Raw genomic sequence first — 24,333 nt, 5'->3', positions numbered from 1 at the left:
CAAATATTTATATGCACCAGCCCCTATGCTAAAAATAGAAAATATTTCAAAATAATTATCAAGGCAATTAATTCAAGGCTGAAATGTTCTGCAGAGAGATGGCGGTGAGTATCTGTGTGTGTGTGTGTGTGTGTGTGTGTGTGTGTGTGTGTTGGGAGAACTGGGAAGGGCTGGGGGGAATGTCAGCAGAATTTCTTGTGCTCCCTGTAGTGCTTAAATCTCTCTCTTTTGGTCACTCATGTGCTGCGGGGCACGTGTGGCCTACGTGGCTCTATAATGACGGCGGTCACCGTCTCTTCCCCCTGCACCGGCCAGCAGCCTGGTGATCAGCGTGGGGTGAGCAGGGCCGGCGGTCATCAGCACTGAGTGGATGGCACGTTTCTCTTGCGCTGCACCCGGCCTGAAGCTCCTGTGCGTACAACTTGTCAGCAAATACCAATTTATGGCACATGTTGATGCCGAGGCAAAGGAGGGTCAGTGAATGGAAGTGTGACACATTTTCCTGGCCGAGGCTGCCTATTGTACCAGGCACATTATCGGCTGTCTTCTTCGATGTGCAGCTTTGATACCAGTGACATTTTGGGTCCATTCACAGTTGAGAAAAAAAGCGTGTCCAATAGCTATTTAGTGCCGTGATATAATGTCAGCATGAGTTGAGTTTTCTACTGTCAATAAACAGCTCACCTCCCCCTTTCTCTTTGTTCTGTTTCATGATTCTTGCTAAATGGTTTTTGAAGAGGAAAAGAAAACATGGAAGGAAAACATGGCGAGCAAGGAAAGTCTGTTCCACTTGCAAGTGTGTCCTTTAAATTCTGCTGATCAACAGATGGCTTCAGTCCAGATCTGAGATGCTTTCACAGTGCTCCAGACCCCTCCTGCTGGGTGGGAGGGGCATGGCAAGGGGCTAGCTTAGTGTACAGTGCTTACTGCCCAGCTTATTTTTCAGGGCTTTGATCTCTGTGTTCCTCAGTCTCTGGCCTGCCCTGCCTTTTCTGTCCCTCTTTCTCACTTTGTCATAGTGGTGTATTCCTCTAAATCTATTCCTCTTCTGTGTGCCGGGCAGGTTCCTGGAGACGTGCGTTGTCTGCGGAGGCCTGAGTGTATCTGGAGCTGCTGATTGCAATGCAGGTGGCTCTGATGGACAGTGTCTGCGCAGTGAGCTATTTGGAGAATGGGATATTTTTGAAAAATAGACTGCCCCAGAGGGGATCAGACACGTTAATAAATCACGGCCACGGCTGTTAAATCCTGACCGAGGCTCACAATCAGAAGAAGACATGGTCAGATTTAAAAAGTGGCCCTGGGAAGTCCTCAAGATCCAATTCTCTAGAGGCTTTGGCTTTAACCATAGTATTCCCTAAAGCAGTGCGAATCAGCGATTCAAGCAAAACATGCCCAATTACTCAAAGGAGTTACTCAAACTGGTTACCCTGAAGCATTGAGATCAAATTACTTGATGGACCTAAAAAAAATTTAATAATCAGCCACAGCTTTGTTCCTTGGACACTTATAAGCCTGTTAGCCGCTAGGTGAGCCTTTTACCAGGTGTCATGGCTGTTCTGTGCTCCGCAGAGATCCTGCTCTAGGATGAAGACAGGTGGGGCTCCATGATGTATAAGATACTAACCTGCCTAGAGAGACTATCCATCAGGGTTCCCACTGCTAACTGAGGCGGTGTCTGTGCTCATTATACAGCAACCTTGGCTTCTATCAGGACTGGAGGGCAATTGGGGAAAGAGGTAGGAGAACAGTGCCTTGCAGATTACCGCAGTCCAGACAATCTCTGGGTACATGCTTATGGAGATTCTGAGAGAAGAGCTGACCCCATGAAGGGCAGTCTAGCCCAGAGGTCTTCGGATGTAGACAAGTCTAAGTTGAAAGAGCAGCTGAGTCATTGACTTGTAGCATGGCCTTGGATTAATACATTCCTTAACCTCTCCAGGCCTCTGCTTCCTTATCAATGAAATGGGGATAAAAATAATACCTACTTCATAGGATTGTATTGAAGACTAAATGTACGTAAAGTATTTTGCACAGTGCTCAGTACACAATAGCCACTACTTTTAGTAATACGTGGAAAAGTAATATTCTTCCTAAAGTATTTTTCACCCACTTAGAAGACAGAGCATGAAAGTCAAGCCTCATGGCATAAAAGAACATCAGCCCAGCTTGACTTCACTTCAGTAAATGTTTGTTAAGTAGCTTCTGTGGAAACTGGTTTCTGCCAAGACACTACAGTAAATGACAATATCCCCGTTGTCTTCCCAACTGTACAATAAACTTCTTGACAAGGCAGGCGTGCATGAAGAAAACTTAGGAAGGGTTCCAAGGCAGCGCAGAAGCAAGCTGGAGGCTCTGTGGGTACTGAAATACCGAAATGCCTAGAAGCTATAAAGCAAAGCAAAAAGCGATTCGTGAGGAGCACTGATGGCCCTCCCCACTCGTCTCCCTCCATTCCACAACATGCTTCCTCAGACATCTGGGAAACTGCTAAGGCCTTCTATATGACAACATGCCTCATTCCAGATCCCTACAGGAGAAAAGCATAAGGAGCAAAGAGGATTCTGGGACAAAATTGACACCTATAACTTTCCAGCTCGTAACCATCTGTCTCATTTTTTCCCTACTATCTTCCATCTCTCCATTTTCATGGCCTTTCACAGGCGTGAGTCTAACTTGTTCTGGTAATAGTTGCCCTTGGCCAAGCGGCCCATTTGGGTTCCTATGGAGCCAACCTTCTCCACTCTGACATGCTAGAGCCGTCACCTCCTCTTCTATCACTCATTTCCTTTCAGCATCCACCCTTTGATATAATGGCTTTTGAAAATTCCACTTGTAGGGTTTGGCCATGTCTACTCCATTGAGAAACATTTTTTCTCCCTCTTGGCTTTTGTAACTTAATTCCTTTGTCAGCTCCTTTTCTTCCTTCTAGTCCCTAAATGTATGTCTTTTTGCTCTTTGTTCTTCGCTTATCTCTGAAGATGTCATCCACTGCAGCCCTGCACTCCTGTTCTATCGCTTAACTAGGTATTTTTATTCATCTGGCTCCCTGTTACTTCAAAGAAAACAAACAACTGAAATTATTCAGCTTTAACCCTAACCTTCCTATTTCTCTAGCAACATTCCTATGATTTTTTACATCTTAGACTGATGTAATCCACTCAATAAATACTGACTGATGTGCTAGAGGCTGCTAAGTGTGAATGGGGCACGAATGGCCCCTTCTCCCCCAAACTACTAGGGGGAAAGGAACGCCTAAGCATAGAAACACAGTACAGAGGAATAATTGCTATGATTGTGTTAAAGACTGAAACAAGTTTAAAGGTTTAGAGGCGCTTTATAGGAGGAGATGATGTCTAAACTGAGACCCTCAAAATGAGGAGCAGTTATGTCAACAGGTTATGGAAGTGTTCCAGGAAGAGGACTATTTAAAGGCCAAGTGAGGAGAGAAAGAATTTGAGAATCTGGAAATAATTTACCATACCTGGAGTCCATAGTGCAGGAGAGCAAGACAGAGGTCAGGGCATAAAAGACTATTTAGTCCCCATCAACAGTGTCTCTGACCATGAGCACATGGAGGTCCACAGTGTTAGGCTTACTTTCTTATTATCACGTTCTTACTTCATCATCCTTATCCACCTTTCCCCCCAGAATGCCATCACCCTTTCTTTTGTGCTAACCCATTATGATCTGAACTCTAGGGTAGCCAATAAAGAACTCTAAACTAGTCCATAGCTTGGCAATTCACAATGCTTTACCTGGGAGTTTACCCATCCATCCATCCATCCATCCATCTATCCGTCCATCTCTCCGATGTGTATTAATGACCCACTGCATGTCCTGTGCTTAGTAGCACATGGAAGTAAACAAAACAGACTTTGTCCCTGGGTTATGAATCTTACAGTTCCTTGTAGGAAACAATCAACTAGTAAACAAGTGAGTTACAATTTGTTGCATTGTTGTTTTTGTAGTTTAGTCTCATCTTTCTGTTTGGTCTCATAATCAATCATAAACTCTTCAAAGTTCTCCTTGAATTAGAATAATCATTTTAATGATGTTAAATGTCTCTTTGCATTGGCACTTTGGTTTACCAAACTTGTTAGAGACCTTATGAGATGACTCTATAACTTTTGTTTTGCAGATAAGGCAAGTGAGCACCAAGAGGTTAGGTGATTTGTTGAAGATCACATGACCAGGAGAGGCAGAGCCTCTTAACTCAGGTCTCTGTGAGTCCAAAGATCAGGATACTGTGTAGCTACTCAGGTGCTTCAAAGTGCTGGCTTGTCATTCTTGTTAATGAAATTCTCAGGGAATTGGTGTTTTGGTTGAACGAAGACATTCAGACCTACATCAGGCACAATGAAGAGTATGAAGTTCTACAATCCCGCAAAACATAATTGTGTGTACAATGTTACCCATCTCTTAGGGTTAACCACACCAGCTGGCTGATTCATTTGCAGTTTACCTGTCAGTCAACAAGTATTTATTGAATAACTACTATGTGTCATGCACTGTTAGTCACTGGGGATAAAAAAGGTTGCTTTACCTTTATGATGCTTTTGGCTCATTGGGAATACAAACATAAATAAAATATGCCTAAAAGTGAATGTACAATGGAAAATGGAAGTAAATGCTACGGAGGACAAATGTGGGGGCTGGAAGAGCTTAGGGCATGCGGTGGAGCCTGAGGAAGTGATGCTTCAGCTCAGTATAGAGTTTAATTAGGCAAAAGGGAGGGAACCTATGAAGTCTTTGATGGAACGTTCTCTGTTTCACAAGCTCACCTAGCTTATCAACTTGATGCAACCTTACAGAATGAACTAGCCCACATTCAGCTGTTTCCACAATCTAGTGCAGTTCCCTTGTTAGAGCTGAACATTGGCTCCTTTAAGATGTGTCCCTGGCTGTCACTCAGCTATCCCTACTCCCTGCTGCCAGAGAAACACGACTTTCCCTTCCATATTTTAACACAGGCTTCAGCACATACCTCCTGCATTGCAATGTGTTGTTTTAATATCTTTTGCCTTCTTGGGGATTCTAAGTTAAACTTCTCATGGAAATGTGTGCTGGGAGGAAGACCTATGGGGAAGGGAAACGCTGGCATCAGCTTTGCTAACCACCCCTTTCATCGCCGTGTGTGTGCCCTGGGTGCGTGTATTGAGATCCTCAGTGCTGATACTGCACCCAAGGTCATTACCGAGGGCTCTTAAGTATAAAACTAAGCTTCCCCCGTCCTGACCCCTAGTCCCTTGGAGCCACAGAGAACCCAGTCCCTACCGGCCACAGGATGTCCTCCATCTCTCTTCGCAGTTGGACACGTGAGTTTCTTTCTACTTTCCCAAATAGTTCTCTGCCCAGTGCTTTAATATTTGCTGTCCATACTGCATTTTTTTTTTTTGTCACTGTATTCAATTCTAAATTAGCTGTGGGACAGCCTGAAGAGGCTGCCTTTTTGGCAGAAGTGGAAAAGAGTTTTGCACATATGCAGTTTGATTTGGGAGAAGAGGAGTAAAGCAAAAGCCAATGACTCTGTTTGTTCATTTCTTTTACTCTTTAAGCAGGAATGTTTTCTAAAGAATCCCTTTCTTGCTACTGGCCCATGTTAGAAGCTATTCAACATGTACACGTCCGAGGCCTTCTACTATGTATTTTATTTGGTTTAGAAATGTCCAAGTGCCTGTCACATCCTACGAGAGGGACCCTCCAGACTTCCCACTCTTGTTTTTATGCCAATATGGCCACGGCTCCATGTCATCTACCTTTTTTTAAAAATCAAGTTGATATTCTACATTATCTTTTCTCTTTTTAAAATTATATATCCTCGAATGAGTCAGCAACATGTGTTATATTTAATCCCCCGTATCTGAAGTCCTGGGAAATGTACCAGATAGAAAATGCACTCAGCTCTTCACTCTTTTTTATATGTACTGTAAGCAGGTTTTCATTAAATCCAGTGGCAGGGAACATGTTATTTTAGCTACAGTTAACTCCTTCCTTATGCACGCCGTCAATTAAATAAAAGCCTGCTGGGATTATATTTTCACCTTCGTAACAGCATTTGCCTTGGCTACTTTGTTTGAGGCAATCCATTTTCAGGTGGACAGCTTACAACCAGAATATTCTTCATCAGTAACGCCAAATTGAGAGTATTTCAAGAACACAGGTAACTGGAAAACCATTTTGAAGAATCGCTCTAGTGATGAGTGTGATAGTGCTTCTTGTATTTTGTGATTGCGCTCCCTGTCATACAGGTGAGAACCCCAGTTTAGTGGCACGGCACTCAAGGCTTTCCATCATCCATTCCCAGGGTACCCCTCCAGCGTGCTCTCCTCTCGCTCTGTGTCCCGAATGCTCTGTGGACACGAGCATCACGGTGTTTATTTCAGTCGGAGGAAGCTGATGGTCACATTTCTTCAATGATACATGGGGCACAACAGTATCATCACACTTCTAACCCATCGTGCACTCACGTTCACGCTCTGCCAGTGCCGCTAGCTCTCCCTGTGGGACGGCCTTTCTTTGCTCTTTTTCTAGTGAATTGTTACTCATCTTCAACACCCAGCACACGCTTTTTCATCTGTGTTGCCCCAGTGCCTTCTACCTGGGCCTGTCCGATGCTTACTGGGTGAGGTATTCATTGAAGTGGGGACTATGATTTACTTATCTCTGCATTCAAATATCTAAGCTTTCTGAAGATGTGCTTCCTAGTTGAGTGAATAAAGAACAAGACACTAAACCACTAGAAGCCTCATGGAACCCAGAGAGTGTATTTTTAAAGCAGGACTAGCCTCTCCATTTTGCAATTCAAAGAACAAAAAGGCAGAGGGGTTAAGCCCCTGGTACTAAGTGGCAGAATTAGGACTGGACTGTCTGACTCTTATGGCTAGATTCTCATAGTTGTGATACCAGGCTGGTATGTGAATGGAATAGAAATTATGGATTAAATGTTGTACGGGGCCATCTAGTGTCAAAAAGATCACAGGCCTGGGAATCAGGAGTAGAAGTCTGACCACCCTACCAAGCTGTGTGACCTGAGGCAGGTAACTCTTTCTTTCTGGGCTTGGAGTCCCCTGTTACAACATGACAGGACTGGACTAGGTCATATCCAGGGGCCATTAGCATCTTCATGTCTGAGGAATGCTCCTCCCCTAATGGCTGCTTCCTCTGTGCAGCCTGCAGAATGTCCACTAGATAGAAACCAGCTGCCAAACTCAACCGTTCCTAAAGCCAGTTTAACTATTTACAGCAAGATTTAAAGAAAAACTCTTAATGCTTGCCCCAGAATTTATCCTTGGAGAGGTGTTCTCTTTGTTTAGGAAAATACTTTGATATGTAGCTCCAGGGAAAGAGAAAACCCCATGGGCATGCATGGGTCTGCAGGAACCTCAGTTACTAAGAAGACAACGAAACTAAAATGCCTTAGAAAGCATCCAGATATCTGAGGGTCAGGAGTGGAAAGTGAAGAGAGAAGGAAGATGGAAAGACTGTGAGAGGTCAGAAGGACTGGGTAACGTGGCCTGGAGACTTATTGGAACAAGAATAGTTGCTATTGAATTAGAGCCTGCTTTTCTTTCTCACAACTGTAGTAAAATCCGTGCACACCAGAGCCTTGTATGAGTCGTCCACTTGTATGAGGTCCAAACTCTAATCACTGTGCCCTTACACAGGCGGGAGGGTGAGATGCTCTGTCCAGGGAGAGCATGGCGTGTGCACGCGCACGTGTGTGTGTATGTGGGGGGGAGGGGCGATTCAAATCCTAGGCATCATGGATTTGCACATTTATAATTCTCCAGTTCATAGCAATAACTATCTTGCTCTAAAAAAAATCACAATAGTATGACAATTTCCTGATAAATGGAAGTTAAGCGACCCGAGGAAGCAAAGTCTTTTTCTAAATAATTGAAGTTATTGGGGTGATGTTGGTTTGCAAGACCACACAGGTTTCAAGTGCGCAACGCAAAAAAATGTCATCTGCACCCTGCATGGTATGCCCATTACCCCAAGCCAAATCTTTCTCCGTGCCCATTTATCCCCTCTTTGTCTACCTCCATCTACCTGTACCCCTTTCCCTCTAGCTATTACCACACTGTTGTCTGTGGTATACACACACACACACACGATGTTTTTTGCTTAATCCCTTCACCTTCTTCCATCCAGCCCCCCAACCCTCCTCCCCTCTGTCAGCTGTCAGACTGTTTCATGTGTCCATGCTGTCGATTTTTTGTCAGCTTACTTTGTTCATCAGATTCCACATACGAGAGGTGCACGAAAGTGGTGCACAGTCTGGTGGTGGTGCTCAGCCTCACGCTGAATATGTCCACGGAACAGATGCCCAAAATTAGAGGTGATTGGGAAACTAGAAGGAGGATCTAAGGACACTACAGTCTGCCCCATCTGTCAAAAACAGCTCTGCACCAATCCAGCTCAGGAAGATATCAGGGGACAGCATAATCTCAGCTGACATCCAAGTAACAGAGTGACAAAGCAGCTCCAGATACATCAACAGAAATCCACACGAGGCTACTTTCTCCCCTCTCTTTCCACTGCTCCCTAATATATGCACAGACCTGCTTGAACTTGCACATGAGTAGGAGCTGGAGTAAAAACTGGTGCGCCCACTGTAGCCCTGGCATGCCACAGAGTCATCCAGGGGCGTCAGCAATGCTGTAACAAGGACAGCGGGGGTTGCCCAGCTGTGGAAGACACCCAGTGTCTTTCTCACGTCTCCCCCAATCCCAACGTGAGCAGGACACACAGCACCCGCTCTGAGTGTCTTTGGCACCGAGAGGACAGAGACAGACTTCCCGATCGCCTGTATACACTTCCCCTTTATCACTCGGTTTACAAGAAACCGTATCACTCCACACAAACTGCAGTTTTCCTTTGTTACCTTTGCTTCCTTCAGACAAATCCGATTCACTGAAGAAATAACAATGAACCGCTCCCTCTGAGGGAGCAGCTGACATGGCGGGTGTGTGCCAAGGCTGAGGTTTGGTGCGGCATTAAGGAAGGCAAAGTCAATTCCACTTCTAGAGGATGTGAGCACCCTGCAGTCTGCTATGTACTCTTCCATATGCCGACCTGAAACCTCTGATGACTCTTCCTTTGGGTGGGGCACTGTGGTTTATAGAAGCTGAGCTCTTACAAGGTCAACTGTAAACAATTATTGGAGACAATAACAACAGTTATTCTAAGAACCCCGTTTCCCACCTTGGCTGCCCCCTGGAATCATCGCACGTGCTCTAAGGAGTCTAAACAATACCAATGTCTAGGCTGCACCTCTGGAGAGTCTGATTTCATTGCTCTGGGATAAGGACGGGGAGTCAGATTGTTTATAAACTCCTCAGGTGGAGAATCACTGGCTTAGAGTTTACAACCCGTAAGGGAGATTAACAATAAACAAGTGAATGAATGAATAGTAATTGCTTGATACAAAAGGCCGTGAAGACTGGTGTTTCACGCTTTTTGGGTAGCTCTAACAAATCCCTTTTCTGAGATATGGTCCAAGGATTAGCAGGCTGTGACAGAAAAGTAAGTTTTGTTGATCTGTGTTTCCCTGCAGTTTTTCCCAAGCTGTGGCCATGTTTGCAGCAATATATTTCCCTTGTGGCAGATTTTCAGGGAGGCAATGGCCAGAGATCTGACTTTGGGCTTTTCTTGCTATATTCTCGAGTTACTTTTCTAGAGCAGAAACTGTGAAATCCTTTCTACATCAATGCAACAGAAGGATAGGAAATACAATATGAACGCGAAAATCCCTTTCCCCCTCCGGATGAGAGCAGGTTCCTTTCGCGTGGTGGGGTGGTCTAGCTGGTACACTGTGAACTGAAGTCAGGCAAAGTTCAAGTCCCTTCCCCCTTGCTGTGCAAGTCCCTGATTCTCTGGTTGCTCATCTGTAAAATGGGAATGATTCTGGGCTTTCTCCCGGGGGGCTGCTCCTGATGTGGGGAGTAAATGAGGCAATGCACACAGAGCAGGGAGGCCGGTGCCTGCTACGGGTGTGTGCTCCAGGACTTGGGTCACTCTGCCTGAGGAGCCCAAGTCTCTGCTAGAAAGGGAACTCCATGAGGGAAAGAAGGACTTTCCATGTCCCATGGAAACCTCAACTAGTCTTCTTAATTTCAGCCCCACCAGATTGCACCCCACAAGGTGCAATTCTTACCACCCTGTTCACAAATGAGAAAGGGAGACAGAAAGAGGTTTTTCAAAACCTCACCTAAGTCACACCCTAGCAGGTGGTGAAATGTGGATCCCGAGTGTGGCAGTCAGATCAAGAGCTCTGCTTCTACCCTTCGCTCCGGGCTGCCACCAGGGTCAGAGATTCTGCTCCACATACCCAAACCTCAGGATCTCACTGAGCTTTCTGCAAGGACAGGGTCTCTTCCTTCAGCCACACGGAGAGGTGTCCCATAGCAACCCTCAGTCTCCCCATCTGTACACGGCAACAAAGTCAACCCCTCTCATCCCACCTGAGGGAGTTTTGAGGGAGTGTTTGTAAACATGCTTTGAAATCTATAAAGCTCTGTAAGAATTTGAATTATTCCCCTAACACCCACAGTACAAAGAAAAATGAAAAAAGAATCATTCAATGCTGACCACAGATCTGTTTTTCACCTACTCAGTGAATAGAGCTTTTTCAAGGAATTTAAACTTAATGAGGGGTCCCAGCTAACACTGTATCTGTGAGCAGTCCTTTGAAGTCTGAGCCTCAGAATCTTCACATTAGAGCAAATCAGAAAGTTGTTTAGTTAAAATCTTTCCTCTTAATGATGTTCGGCACACTTCTGCAATAGTTTGGAAATGACAGTTCCCTTTACGACGAGTCTCAGTGACAGGAAGCTCACGACTGTCAGGGGAGATAATTCACCACTTCTGGCGATTAGACACAGCTCTCTTATGTCACACTATCTCACTTCTGGTTCTCCACCCTCACTCCTTTGCCATTCTAGGTAAGGAGAATAAAGAGAAAAATTCTCCTTTTGTAAGACTATCACAACTTGCACAAAGAGAGGGGGATTGTACATGTACACGTTAACTTAGTCACCACGTGACTCAAGCTATGGGCTTGTTATGCGGCAGGAAGCAAAACCCTCCATAGGTCATTCCCCAGGAACTGACTTTTAGCTTTAGAAGGAGCTACTGAAATGTCCTATTGTAATAGCTCCTCAGGCACTGAGAGGGGTGTGTCCAATCCATTATGATTGTGTGTCTCACGAATGGTCCTCAAAGTGCAGCCCAGCCACTGGCAGGGGCGGGTGATCACAAGTTCAATGCCTCCTGCTCTCCATTTTTATCCCGCTCAGCATGCACGTATTCTACAATACATCTGCATTCAAAGACTAAAAGGCATTTTCTTCATTTCCCAAAGCGCTTTCCATGAGGGCCACAGGGAGAACCATATACTAATAGATGGATGCCTCGTGTTAAAAAGGGTGTCAACATTTTCCTTTAATCAGTACACAGTTGATATTCTCCATCAGGAAAAACTAATGAGTTTCTCAACTCCTCTCCTCAAATGTCATTGCAAAAATCTATCGAAGGAATGTCATCTGTACTTAACGAAGGGACAAGCATTGTAATTAAGTTTTAAGCTATTTCTTCAGCATGAAGCTGCCACTAAGTGTGAAATGGCTATAATTCATATTTTTAAGACCTTGAATTTATTAGCATCTATTTTCTATTCAAGGTTAGGGACATGGTACTTTGGTTGTTAAAGGATTCGGATTCCACTGGTCTTTGTTATTCCAGGCTGAGTGGCCTGAGCTGAGATGCCAAGCAAGGAAAATTGTCGTTAATGACTCAGGGGGTATTTTTGAAAAAAATCCAAAAACCCTGAAAACTCATCTGCATTTATGAATAGGATACGATGATGAAATGTGTAATAGGGTGAAAGGCGACTTGGCATGCATCCGTGAATTACCACGGTGGAGAAAATGAACAGGAACCATAGGCTAGAGGTTCCAAGAAAGGCACAGTTCTGCTGGAGAGAGCTAGTGCACACGAATGGATGGAGGAGAAAGAACCCTAAGGTTGTGAGATTGCTTGTAAAAGAAAGACTAATGAATGATTCTCTTTTTGCAAATGACTTAGTTATGGATAGAGAATAAAAGGCATGAGATTAATAAGTGCTTGGAAAAATTAGGGACCCAGGAGACTTTGATAACTCTCCTTTACAAAGAAATGTGAAGAAGGTAGTTCCTCATCTTCTTCCCCTCTTTTGGGGGGGAACGGAATTTGTAATGATCCATCTAACCCCAACCCCTTTGTGGGCAATGGTAAATGTAGAAGACATCTAGCCAGTGAATCCAAAAGTGATGTGTATGGGTTGTGTGTGTTTGTAGCAGGTGGACCATAATGAGCATAGGGATATGCCAAAAAGGACTTTCTTAGGAAGTAAAGTTCGAGCTGAGAGGAGAAAATAAACAGGGTTATCCAGAAAGACAGCAGAGGAGAATGTTTCAAGGAAAGGGTCTAAGTGAAGGCTCTAAGGCAGTCTGGAGGAAACAAAGAGAAGACAGAAAAGTTGAAGCCTACCAATCGAGGAGAGAGGACTTCTGATTCAATAGCGAACTCTGCACACACGTCTACCTCTGCTCCTTCGTGAAGCTCTAATGCAATGACTGTAAATGGACCACGAAAGAACACAAACCCACAAGAATTAAAAAAAAGAAGCAACAAGACTAGAAGAAAGATGTTGACAGAGCTTCGGAAATTGAGAAGAAAACAACAAAAAGCAACTTCATTGGCAGATGACATAAAACTGAATGCTAAGAGCCCATGGGTTTGGTGAAGATCAAGCCAAAAGTTAACTCAAGCTGCAAAATCTGGCTGGGTACAGGAGTGGGGCCAGCAAGCACCTATGTGGCTGGGAGCATCTGGTGGGGCTGAAATTAAGAAGACTGGTTGAGGTTTCCATGGGACATTGTCAGACTCCTAGATGGTTTCCTCACTGTATATCCCCAGGTGACTGACACCCTCACTGATACAAACTAAATGTTGTGCCACCCAATTCTTATCTTGCAATCCTAATCACCAAAGTGGTGGTATTAGGAAGGGGGCCTTTAAGAGGTGATTAGGTCACAAGGGTGGGGCCCTAATGAATGAGATTAGTGCCCTTATCAAAGAGACCCCAGAGAACTCCCTTGCTCCTTCTATCACATCAGGACATGATGAGAATAGCTGTCTATGAACCAGGAAGTATGCTCTCACCAGACACTGAATCTGCCAGTGCCTTGGAGTTCCCAGCCTCCAGAACTGGGAAAAAGAAATTCCTATTGTTTATAATCCACCCAGTCTATGGTATTCCATTACAGCAGCTCAAATGGACCAAGATACACTATAGAAGACTTGAACTTTAGGCTGTATGGTAGGACCGCTGAGGGTAGCTGTACTATACTGACAACAGGGAATTAAATGACAACCGGCATATTAAGAGTGAGAATTCCTAGGCCCCACCTGAACATACTAGCTACAAAGTTCATCCCAAACAAGGGATCAGGACTCCTTTCTGGGGAAACTGACCAGTCCAAGAGAAAAGACTTACAGATTCAGACATTTGGGGTCACCCACCTAAAAATCCCAGCCTGATAATCCTCCCTGGAATCCTACTCCCCAACAAACCCCATCCATGTGAACAAAACTTTCCAACAGATTCTTAGTGCTCAGCTCTTAAAAGTGAATTAAGACCTCCTTGAACCACCGACCATGTGAAAAAGTCCCAGTCCAAAAGCCTGAGATCTGAATTTAAAAAAAAAAGTAGAGAACAGAAGAGGCTTGAAAGAATCAAAAAGTAAAGACAGGATAGTACATCTGTGAACTTAATACACGGCGCTAGAGAAGGGAACCACCACAGAATAAAGAACATTTGGAAATTGAAGTATGAGAGTAGGAATTAAAAGTTTAACAGAAGGAATGGAAAGTAGAGAGGAAGACATAGAGAGAAACAAAAACAAGGAAAGGCTGGCAGGAGTGGAAAGGGTAGGGGGCAATGGGAGGCTGGGGCCACCAGGCAGAACCGGATCGCCACTTGTAGGTTTCGGGCGAGTGCTTTTGTTTGGAAATTTCATCTTCAAGCCAGTGGGAGCCACTGCAGAACAGCAGACAGGGAGTGACAGTGAGCTCAGCTTGGCCAGGAAGTCAGGGAAGGCCACTTAATTCTCTCTGAAGTCTGGCGGTCTCACTCTCGTTTATATTCTATTCCAACAAACCATGGAGAATTTTGGATCAAGGAAAAAAAGATATCCACTGGCTGATTTTTAAAAAAGGATCACTTCTAGTTCTCAACTTATTTCAGGTGAAAACTGCTGTCAGCTTGTTCCCCTAAACTCCCATTACTCTTTGTTTTGAAAAGGTTATAATTGGAATTAAACAAGTCTGGCTTGGAGCCAGGATCGTGAAGGCTGTAATTAGGAAGATTTTCTATCTGGACTCCCAGCATGGCCATCCCACTAAGGGGGGGAAAGGAGATTTAAAAGCAATTGTGTGTTTTTTTAAGAATAATACAACACACATTTTACATAACAAATGGCAGCTGCTGACATTTTAATAAAGATACAGACGATAATAAAGTTACAGCGCTCTGTTTTGAGGCAGAAGGTAGCCTGACTCAGGAATTTCAACAAACAGACACACTTGCCCCTCCTGCTCTGAATGGCCGGGAGGTTAGCAGTTGTTTCTGATGTCACTGTCTGCTCTGACAACGTGAATAAAAGTGCAGAGTCATTACCACCACACCCCTTGATGGCTTTATCTCTTCAATGACTTCTCCTTTCCCGTTTTAGACCCTTCTGTGAAAAACTTAATCTAAAGGATATACTTCGAATTTTTAAATAAGAGCCACTTGTCTTAGACAACAATGCTTGTCCCAGGGCCTCTCTCAAATGCAGATGAAAATGGGTGGCCACTAGGGAACAGTCAGGTGCCTCCCGCCCATGGCTGATGACAGGAGCTTCCACAGCGAGTGTAGGCATGATTTTTAAAATAACATTTTATTTATCCCAATATATCTAAAAATATGATCACAACCTGTGACCAATATTAAAGTTAAGAAAATAATTTACAGCTTTTCCTACCAAGTTTTGAAATCTAGTATATGTTTTTGAGGGAGGCTGGTGGAGTGTTTTGGTTATTAAGGCATTTCTCCCAGTACCTCACTGTCGTAAAAGATTAGAAATCCAGAACCACTTTTGGGGGGTATTTTTAGAGCATCTGATCTGGACCGCACTCCAGCCAGCGCTGGCCCAAGACGTGACGAGAAATGAACATCACTAACGGCAGGTGCCTGATGATGAATTCCGAAAGTGCCTTTTCCGTTTGATCATACTCAGTGGTCCTTATAAGACACAGAGAGAAAGACTCACACAGCCTTTGAAGCTTGGCAAAGTCAACGAGATACTCTGTGACTGGCATACTACCCTATTTTTCAGGCTGGCCAACTTATAATCCATGCTCATCCATGACAGCAAATGGCTTTCTTACAGTTATTACCTGATTTCGTTTTTCTCTCAAACTTATCCTTATGGATTGTTGGGGAAAATTAAATTTATTCTATTCTATCTTCTCTGTGACTGAAAAGTTTCAGCTTCCTCTTTAGGATAAAGAGTTTCCATTTTCCTCTCCCTCTTTAGGATATCATTACAGATATGGAGGAAGGGCACTTCTGTGACTTTGTGGTAACAGGAACAAAGACAGTTCAGATTTCACATATGCTGTTCAAACGGGCATCCAGCTAGCAGCCCACACTCAAGTCCCAGGGGAGTGAGTTCTGGTTGGTTCTCTCTGTGCTCACTTGGCACCACCGAGTCAGGTCTCAGAGGTGTTGGTGGACACTGAGCTCTGGGCACATCCTCCACTCCATCCCCAATGGCACTGTCTGCAGTGGGGTCCTCAGCCCGCTGCAGGGAACCTGCCCAGGAGCCTGCCTGTCTGCACGTTAGTTGCTCAACAGAACACCACAAGATGCTTCTAAAACCCCTCCCTCCCCTCCATCCTCCAGGAGCTGAAGGAGATTCAAGAGTGCTGACCCAGGTCCTTCTCTCTCTGCAGCTGCATGACAACCCAGGGTGTTGTGAGCCCACCCTGCGGGCTGGCTTCCTAGAGTCCCAGATGAAAATTAGTGATGACTCTTTGCTTTTGACTTTCTTTAAAACCTATGTAGTTCATTTCTTTCCCCTGTCACTCTGAGAAAAAAAGGTCATTAGGACATATATTTCACAACCTGCTTTCCCTGTATTTCCCATATTCTTCTCATAGTTCGCTAGAGACCACATCGTTGGGTTTTCAACTTCCTCTTCCTGTCCGAATGGCACTTCCCCTGCATCCTAGGCTCCTATCCCCACTTTTGCTGTCGGCTGTCTATCCTCCCCAGGCCTCTAATGGCAGCACTGTAACATGGAGAGAATGTGAATATGGAACATGCAAGTTTCATATTTAAAAATATGATCTCTACTGCATTTGCAAACATAAAAAAAAATTTTGATACATAAAGCAAAGGGAGAGGTGGAAATACCATGTGTCTACTACTAAGAATAAGAACCGTGGAAAAGGGCACCCTAGGGAAAGTGTAGATATAAAGGAAAAAAAAAATATGAACATAAATTCTAACTATAGTGTGGATACTAACAGGAAAAAAGGGAATAAAAATAGCATTTTGGAATACAGGAGGAAGGGAAAGAGGAAGAAAGGGGGCATATATATGACTGATCTTGGAGAATGGGCTTTCCAACAGGACAACCTTCAAATCCAGTGGACCTCACTGAGCGCTGGTCTGCGGCTTTGAGATCTGCATTTTTCTTTTCCCAGCAGGCACCACAGAGTATGGGATAAAGTGGGGCAGTTGCTAGCATCTTTGCCAAAGTGGAGGCAGGATGATATGTCAATGTAGTTAAATGTATTTAATTTATGGGCTGTGTTTATTCTAAGGTTATGTCTTCTCTATTCTGTTAGTTGAAATATATTTTCTTTTATATACAATGCTGTTAATAGTAGATGAAAGTACACAATAGTTTATTTTTTTGTCTTTAATCGAAAAAACAATTGTTAGTTTCTATTATTTCATGGGAATTTTTTATGGGTTGAAGAAAAAAAAAATTCTGGAAACTCCTGTCTGAGCCTTTGAGTCCCAAGAACAGCTGCAGGCCCCCCCTTCTGAAAGCTGACATTTGTGGAATTAATATTCACTGGGCTTCTTCCATGTTCTAGACACTAGAGCTAGGACAGCTCAGAGACTTGCCCAAGTCCACAAAGCAGCTAGGCACTGGGGCCAAATTGAAACCCAGCGCAGGACACCTTCAAAGCAACTCTTCTATTTGGTGACTCCCTTAAGTAACTATGCCATCATTTAGCTCACTATATATTTTCATTTTTCCTTTGAATCGCTCCAATATTCATGCCATGTGATCTAATAATTCTGAATCCTACACATGCAAAACAAAACTAAAACACTTAGTCTAAGTTCTTTAAAGGAGGGTGAAAGGGAGAAAAGAGGAGATAAAGAAAGTGGGAGAAAATGACAGAACAGAACATGTCCACAAAATGTTTAAAAGGGAGAAAATTAAAAAATTTCTTCCACAAAGAATTAACATCATCAAAATGGCCATACTACCCAAAGTGATTTATAGATTCAATGCAATCCCTGTTAAAGTACCAATGACATATTTCACAGATACAGAACAAATATTCCAGAAATTTATATGGAACCATAAATGACCCCAAATAGCTACAGCAATTTTGAGAAAGAAGAACAAAGCAGGAGGGATCACAATACTTGATATCAAACTATATTACAAGGCCACTATAATCAAAACAGCCTGGTACTGGCATAAAAACAGGCACATAGACCAGTGGAGCAGAACAGAGAGCCAAGAAATAAACCCAAGTCTCTACAGTCAATTAATATTTGACAAAGGGGGAAGAAGGATAAAATGGAGTAAAAATAGCCTCTTCAACAAATGGTGTTGGGAGATCTGGACAGCTATGTGCAAAAAAACAAAACTCGATCACCAACTTACACCATACACAAAAATAAATTCAAGGTGGATAAAAAGACTTAAATATAAGTTGTGACGTCATAGAAATCCTAGAGGAAAACATTGGCAGGAAAATCTCAGACATTCCATGCAGCAACATCTTCACTGATACGTACCCTAAAGCAAGGGACATAAAGGAAAGAACAAACAAATGGGACATCATCAAATTAAAAAGCTTCTGCATGGATAAAGAAAATAGCATGAAAATGAAAGGAGAACCAACTATATGGGAAAACATATTTGCCAGTGATACCTCAGACCAATGATACCTAAGGGTTTGATCTCCAAAATATATAAAGAACTTACATGACTCTACTCCAGGAAGACAAAAAACCCAATTAAAAAATGTGCAAAAGACTTGAACAGACACTTTTCCAAGGAGGACATACAGAGGGCCCAGAGATATAGGAAAAGATGCTCAGCATCACTAGCTACCAGTGATGCAAATTAAAACCACAATGAGATACCACCTCACACCAATTAGAATGGCCATCATAAACAAATCCACAAACAAGTGTTGGAGAGGATGCAGAGAAAAGGGAACCCTAATGCACTGTTGGTGGGAATGCAGACTGGTTCAGCCGCTGTGGAAAACAGTATGGAATTTCCTCAGAAAACTAAAAATGGAACTGCCTTTCGACCTGGCAATTCCACTGCTGGGATTATACCCTAAAAGCCCTGAAACACCAATCCAAAAGAACCTATGTACCCCAATGTTCATAGCAGCACAATTTACAATAGCCAAGTACTGGAAGCAACCTAAGTGCCCATCAGCAAATGAGTGGATCAAAAAACTATGGTACATTTACACAATGGAATTCTACGCAGCAGAGACAAAGAAGGAGTTCCTACCCTTTTCAACAGCATGGATGGAACTGGAGAGCATTATGCTAAGTGAAATAAGCCAGGCAGTGAGGGACAAATACCATATGATCTCACCTTTAACTGGAACACAATCAACAAAAGAAAAAAGGAAACAAAATATAACCAGAGACATTGAAGTTAAGAACAATCTAACAATAGCCAGAGCGGAGGGGGGACGGGAGAGTGGGGAGAAGGGTTTTCAGGAACTACTATAAAGGACAAATGGACAAAACCAAGGGGGAGGGTAGAAGCAAGGGAGGGAGGTGGGTTTGGCTGGGGTGGGGGGAGTGGTGGGGAGAAAATGCAGACAACTATAATTGAACAACAATAAAGTAATGAAAAAGATAAGAACAAAATAAACACAAAAAATCCATTAAAAAAATTTCTTCCACAATTGTATTGTCCCACATGCCATGTAAGAAGCTCAACACACAGCTTCTCTCTCCCATTTCTCTCTCTCTCTCTCTCTCTCTGAGTGTGTTTCTGTGTGTCTCTCTGTCTTTACATATGTGTGTGTGGTGTATGCATTTGTGTGTGTGTGATTTTTTTTTGATCAGACAGGTGATCCAGCAGTTTCAGGATTGCGAGTTCTGGGGAGGGAAGCAGGAGGAGCGGTATTACCAAGCCTCCGAATTGTTGTACCCTGAAGGTTCGACAGATTGTTCTGGTCACATAAACTAGTAAATCACAGAGCTAATAAATAGTTAGTTAGTTACAGACATTTTAAAATAAAATTAAAGAAAGAAATTCATTTTTGTCAGCTTGTGGGAACCTTGTCTAATCTTTATTTCCCTGTGATATACAAAGATTAAATCTCATACATTCCCTAAGGAATTCAGATTTAGTTTCTATCCATTGAAAAACATCCTACAGAATATTCAAGTGCCTACTGAGAGTAACAGATACAGCTTAGAATTCTTCTGTCTTATCATTAAAACCTTGGTAATAGGATGGAGGAAAAATAAACATTAACAAAGAAATGCTTTAATTTATTTGGAGCTACAGGATGGGTTTGATCTCCGCGAACCTTTCAGCCTTTAATCATGTATGTGTTACACTGTGAAACTTGTCACACTCTTTAGAGTCTTTTGTGACCATATTTGAAGTTGCCTGCACACAATGTATTCAAGAATACAATTGCCATAAGGAAATGAGTTTGTAAACAACACAGTAACATTCTTGGCAGCTACGGAATTATTTCAGGGTATTCGTCCCTACATGAGATGGCTCTGCAGAACCATGCCTTGTGAATTCTGAAGCCTACTTCTTAAGTTTTATCTTTTCTTCTTGCAACTGAAACGCCACTTCCCTCGGGCAGCCTTACTTAAATCTCTGAGGCAGATTCTGCCATCTTCTGTGTTGCCCTGACTTGGTTCATGCATCTGTCCCAGTCCATATCAGACCTCCTTATGCTGTGAGGTTCACTTCTGCCTTACTCTCCTTAACTACAAATTAGCTGAGCTCACTTATCTCTACAACCCAAGTAGTTAGCACATGCCTCGACTCCTTATACGCATCAGAAAGTGCTTGGTAAACAGTAGCTGCTCTAACATTGAATGTAAAATCCGGTCACCACCCTTGTGTCATTACATGTAGCATAAGGGCACATCGTCACATCGGCTGATGACGAACTCTTTTATAAAGACCTTCTGGCTTCTTGCCCTGTTTCGGTTTCTTCCGAGCTTTTAGTTACAGTGAGCGGAACAGAGGTGGCTCTACAGGTACAGAGGTCTATGTAATCTTCTCTTCCTTTACGTTTGCCCCCGCATATGTTTGGGAGATAGGATTTCACAATCTATTTCCTGTCCCTTTAGGATCAGAATCTTACAGGGAATCTTCATGCTTGAAAAGAATCTTTAGAACAAGGTAGGCATTCAAAAGCAGCCTCTGTTCTTACAGAAAGTACACGTGCAGAACTGAATGGCCCATTTCCTGTCTCAGATCTCGCACAGCCTGAGATCAGGGAGTTTTCCATATGTCTTTTTATAGACTCCAGGAAGGAAAATAGTGAACGAGAGAACATTTAAAATATTCACATTTTAAAATAATGAATTTATTGAAATCCAGTTTCCATTAAAAATAAGTTTTCCCCCTAAGATACAGGCATAGTGGCTGGTATACATTTAGGTGTAGTGACTCCCGCGGGACACATCCTAGTTCAGAATAGCCTGGCCGGACAGTCAACAAACGCTGTCCCAGGTGGGCACTGGGCGCAGACCTCACTAACCCTCTATTGGTCTGAAGAGAAACAACCGTCCTTTGTGATTTTCAGCTCAACCCTGCATTATTTACAAACATCTTAAGCGAACACGGCAGACATGGTAAGTACAGCAACTCCGAAAAGAACAGCAGTAAACCCAAACTCGATCTATTCCCCAAGGGCTGAGATCTTTTAGGAAGAAATGCCAGAGGTTTAAAATTTGCTTCTCATTAACAAACAAGCAAACAACAACAAAAACAAGAGAACAACAACAACAACAAGTCACTCCAGCAGCCAAGATAGAGGTTTGAAGAAACAAAAGTTATCCCAACAGAGGTCTCTGAAATGGATGCTATTTTCTCACGTTTGACTGACTGGGGTTAAGTGAGGGACATATTAAATATTTAAGTTTTGCTTGTTTATTTTAGAAGACTGTCTATGTATAAATAAGCCATAGTCTGTTAATTCAATTTGTTTCTCATTAATAAATGAGATCAAGAAAATCTTATTAAAACATTAAAAACATTCCAACTTAACTGCATTGGGAGCTTTAAAGATCCATTAATTCACATCTCAATAAATGACTTTTCCATTCATCTCCTTTTTGTATATTTTTTAATGTATAAGACATTCAGGTGATTGCATTCTTTCAGACAAATCTTATATAAAATAAGATCTTCTAGGACTTCAATGTTAATTTCTTAGTTTTATCACCATGTCATAGATGTGTAAGATATTAACAGAGAATACCAATTGAAAGGTGCATGGGAATAACCTTTATGAATTTTGTTCCAAAAACATACCTCTTCATAAAGAGGTACTTAAACAATATCTCTTCTTTAAATCTAAATTTGTTTAAAAATAAAAAGTAAATTAATATAAAGGAATTAGCTGTTTGGAGCTGGAAGTGAGCTGGCTGTTTACAGATGTCAGGCTCTGGACGAGCTCAAGGCCATGTGGTGGGTTTGCAGTAGGTCCTTGACTTGCAGCTCAGTGCCCCTTCCCCTCCACTTGGCTGCCACTGAGGAGTGAGTACCTGCTTCCGCTTCACCTGGACCGTTCCCTCAGCGCTACCTGCTGGTACAAGTCCAGGGACCTCCCTTAGGTGATTCTACTTTCCTGAGACCAGAAGACACACCAAACATGAATGAACTGGGTTAGTAAAACTGATCCAACTGTAAAGCCAGAGGCCATAAAAGTCAGTCACCAAGTTCATTCCCTATTTACTCAATAGCCAAGGTCAATTCCAATCAATAGTAGAGAGTACGGTGTGGCACCATGAAATGACAAATGTGAAACATTCACGGATGCACTGATCTAGACCAATCAATCAGCCACATTTCATTATCCTTTCAATTGGTCAGAGATTCTCCCACAATGTGCCATTAAGAAAAAATTCCAGAAGGATGAAGGGGCTGATGATCACATGCTAGGCTCCTGACTCAGTTCAGGTTATTGAGCATCACTACGATTTGAACAGATGCAAACAAAAGGCCAGTTTTAAAATTACATATTAAAATCTTTTTATGCTTCCTATCAGAACATTTCATTTCCATGTAATTTTAGAGTAAGCAATGAACATGTAGCAACTACCTGAAGTCCTTATTTTGTTGCACTGACTGAGAAGATTTACTTGTGACTGGGTTCCGCACAGGTTGTACGCAGAGGGCTGGCAGTGTGTCTACGGCACTATGTGGGCAAGGACTCTGCTCTGGGGCTGTTTCTTGAAGAGTTTCTTTGGGTTAGATGTGGGCTGGGTTTGTTTATCACTACGGAAAGTTAATCTTTCTGTTTAAAGTCAAGTTAGCCTATATCCATTACGCTTATATTTCTCAAGTCTTCCACACAATGGAGAGCTTGTTACCTACCCGCTCCCCCCACCCCCCCCCCCAAAAAAGAGCCTGTCTTATATTTAGAGTTCAGTCAGCCCTCATCTTTGGCCTGATCAGCACTAATTACTGTCTAGTTCTGTAAAAGTAAAATAAAATAATAACGCTGTTCCTAAGGAGGACTGTGAAAAGCAAGGGATGCAGGCCACCGTGACTTGTCTGGGAAGAGCTCCGGCATCAGAGGCACGAGGAGTCACTGAGCTCCCTGAGAGCGAGTTCCAAGTCCTGAAACGGGGGTGTCCTTGGTGGATTTGCCGGGAAGATTCCACCTTTAGTGCCAGATATGAGACATCGCACCCCGTTGACAGGTACGCGGTTGCCTTCTGTGCATCTGGAAGCACTGACCAAAGCAGTTATTCCAGTAAAATGCAAAACCTTGCAGGGTGGTGTATAATCTTAAAGACACAGCCCACTGTACGTGGGATTTTGCTAAGAAAAGGTTCTCACTCCCACCAACTGGCTTCTGTCTTTGGCCCAATTTATTTCCCTATATTCATAAAGACCAACAGGCTTTGCCAAGAATGCTCTGGGTTTTGTAATGAGGTGAGAATGTGTTTTTGTTTAAGGACACACAAGCTCCCACATGGCCATTGCTGTTTTACGATAACAGAGATCTTAGGACTACATTGTCAAAGAGCAGGTGTGACTTGTGTAATACAAACACATTTGCTCATGGTTGACATTTTACACAACAGTTATTCCATGCTAGTTATGATGATCTACGATTGGTGTTAGCAAAAAGAACCATGAGAAATGAGGAAAGCCACTGAATTCTTCATGGCTACAAGTGTACAGTAAACATTAAAAGTTACATTGATATCATCATACCATTTTTATAGGTTTCTTTCTGGGGGCTGGGGATGGTCCTTTGGTGGCAGGAATGGTTCTTAGGCCTTATCTCTGTCTTTGTCTATCTGTCTGTCTGTATGTCTATTGTTCTTTTTTGTCTTCCACAGCTGCTGGTGGTGAGCGCACAGCATCTGAGAGTCCTTTTCTGCTACGGGCAGCACACGTATGGGTATCTGAAGATGACCACCACATGTGGAATACCTACCGAGGTAGTTCGAACACCGTATCATCCCAGGTAACGGGGCAGCTTGTTACATAGAAAAACAAATAAATCTGGATTGCATTGAGAATTCAGCTTCTCTTAGACCCCAGTTTTCTTTGGGCTGATCAGCTCCAACTGCTGACTATTTCTCTAACTGGATAGGTTTTTGGTACCACAAAATACAGCAAGAAACAAACACTGCGACACCACAAGGCCTAGATCTCACAATTCCATGGCAGACAACCTCTTGCTCCAAAGCCTCAATTTTAAGTCCTCAGAGAAAATTTTCTCTTAGTTGCAGCT

At 43.0% G+C, this 24,333-nt stretch overlaps 1 protein-coding gene across 4 annotated transcripts in view; it reads right to left on the bottom strand.

The window, feature by feature from the left end:
- Window positions 1-24,333, bottom strand: part of SGCD (sarcoglycan delta) — a 775,801-nt gene that overhangs the window by 63,868 nt on the left and 687,600 nt on the right. The window lies entirely within an intron of this gene.

This window comes from Desmodus rotundus, chromosome 6 (genome assembly GCF_022682495.2).
Source record: "Desmodus rotundus isolate HL8 chromosome 6, HLdesRot8A.1, whole genome shotgun sequence".
Classification (NCBI taxonomy): Eukaryota; Metazoa; Chordata; class Mammalia; order Chiroptera; family Phyllostomidae; genus Desmodus; species Desmodus rotundus.
This window is presented reverse-complemented; position numbering and strand designations above follow the sequence as displayed.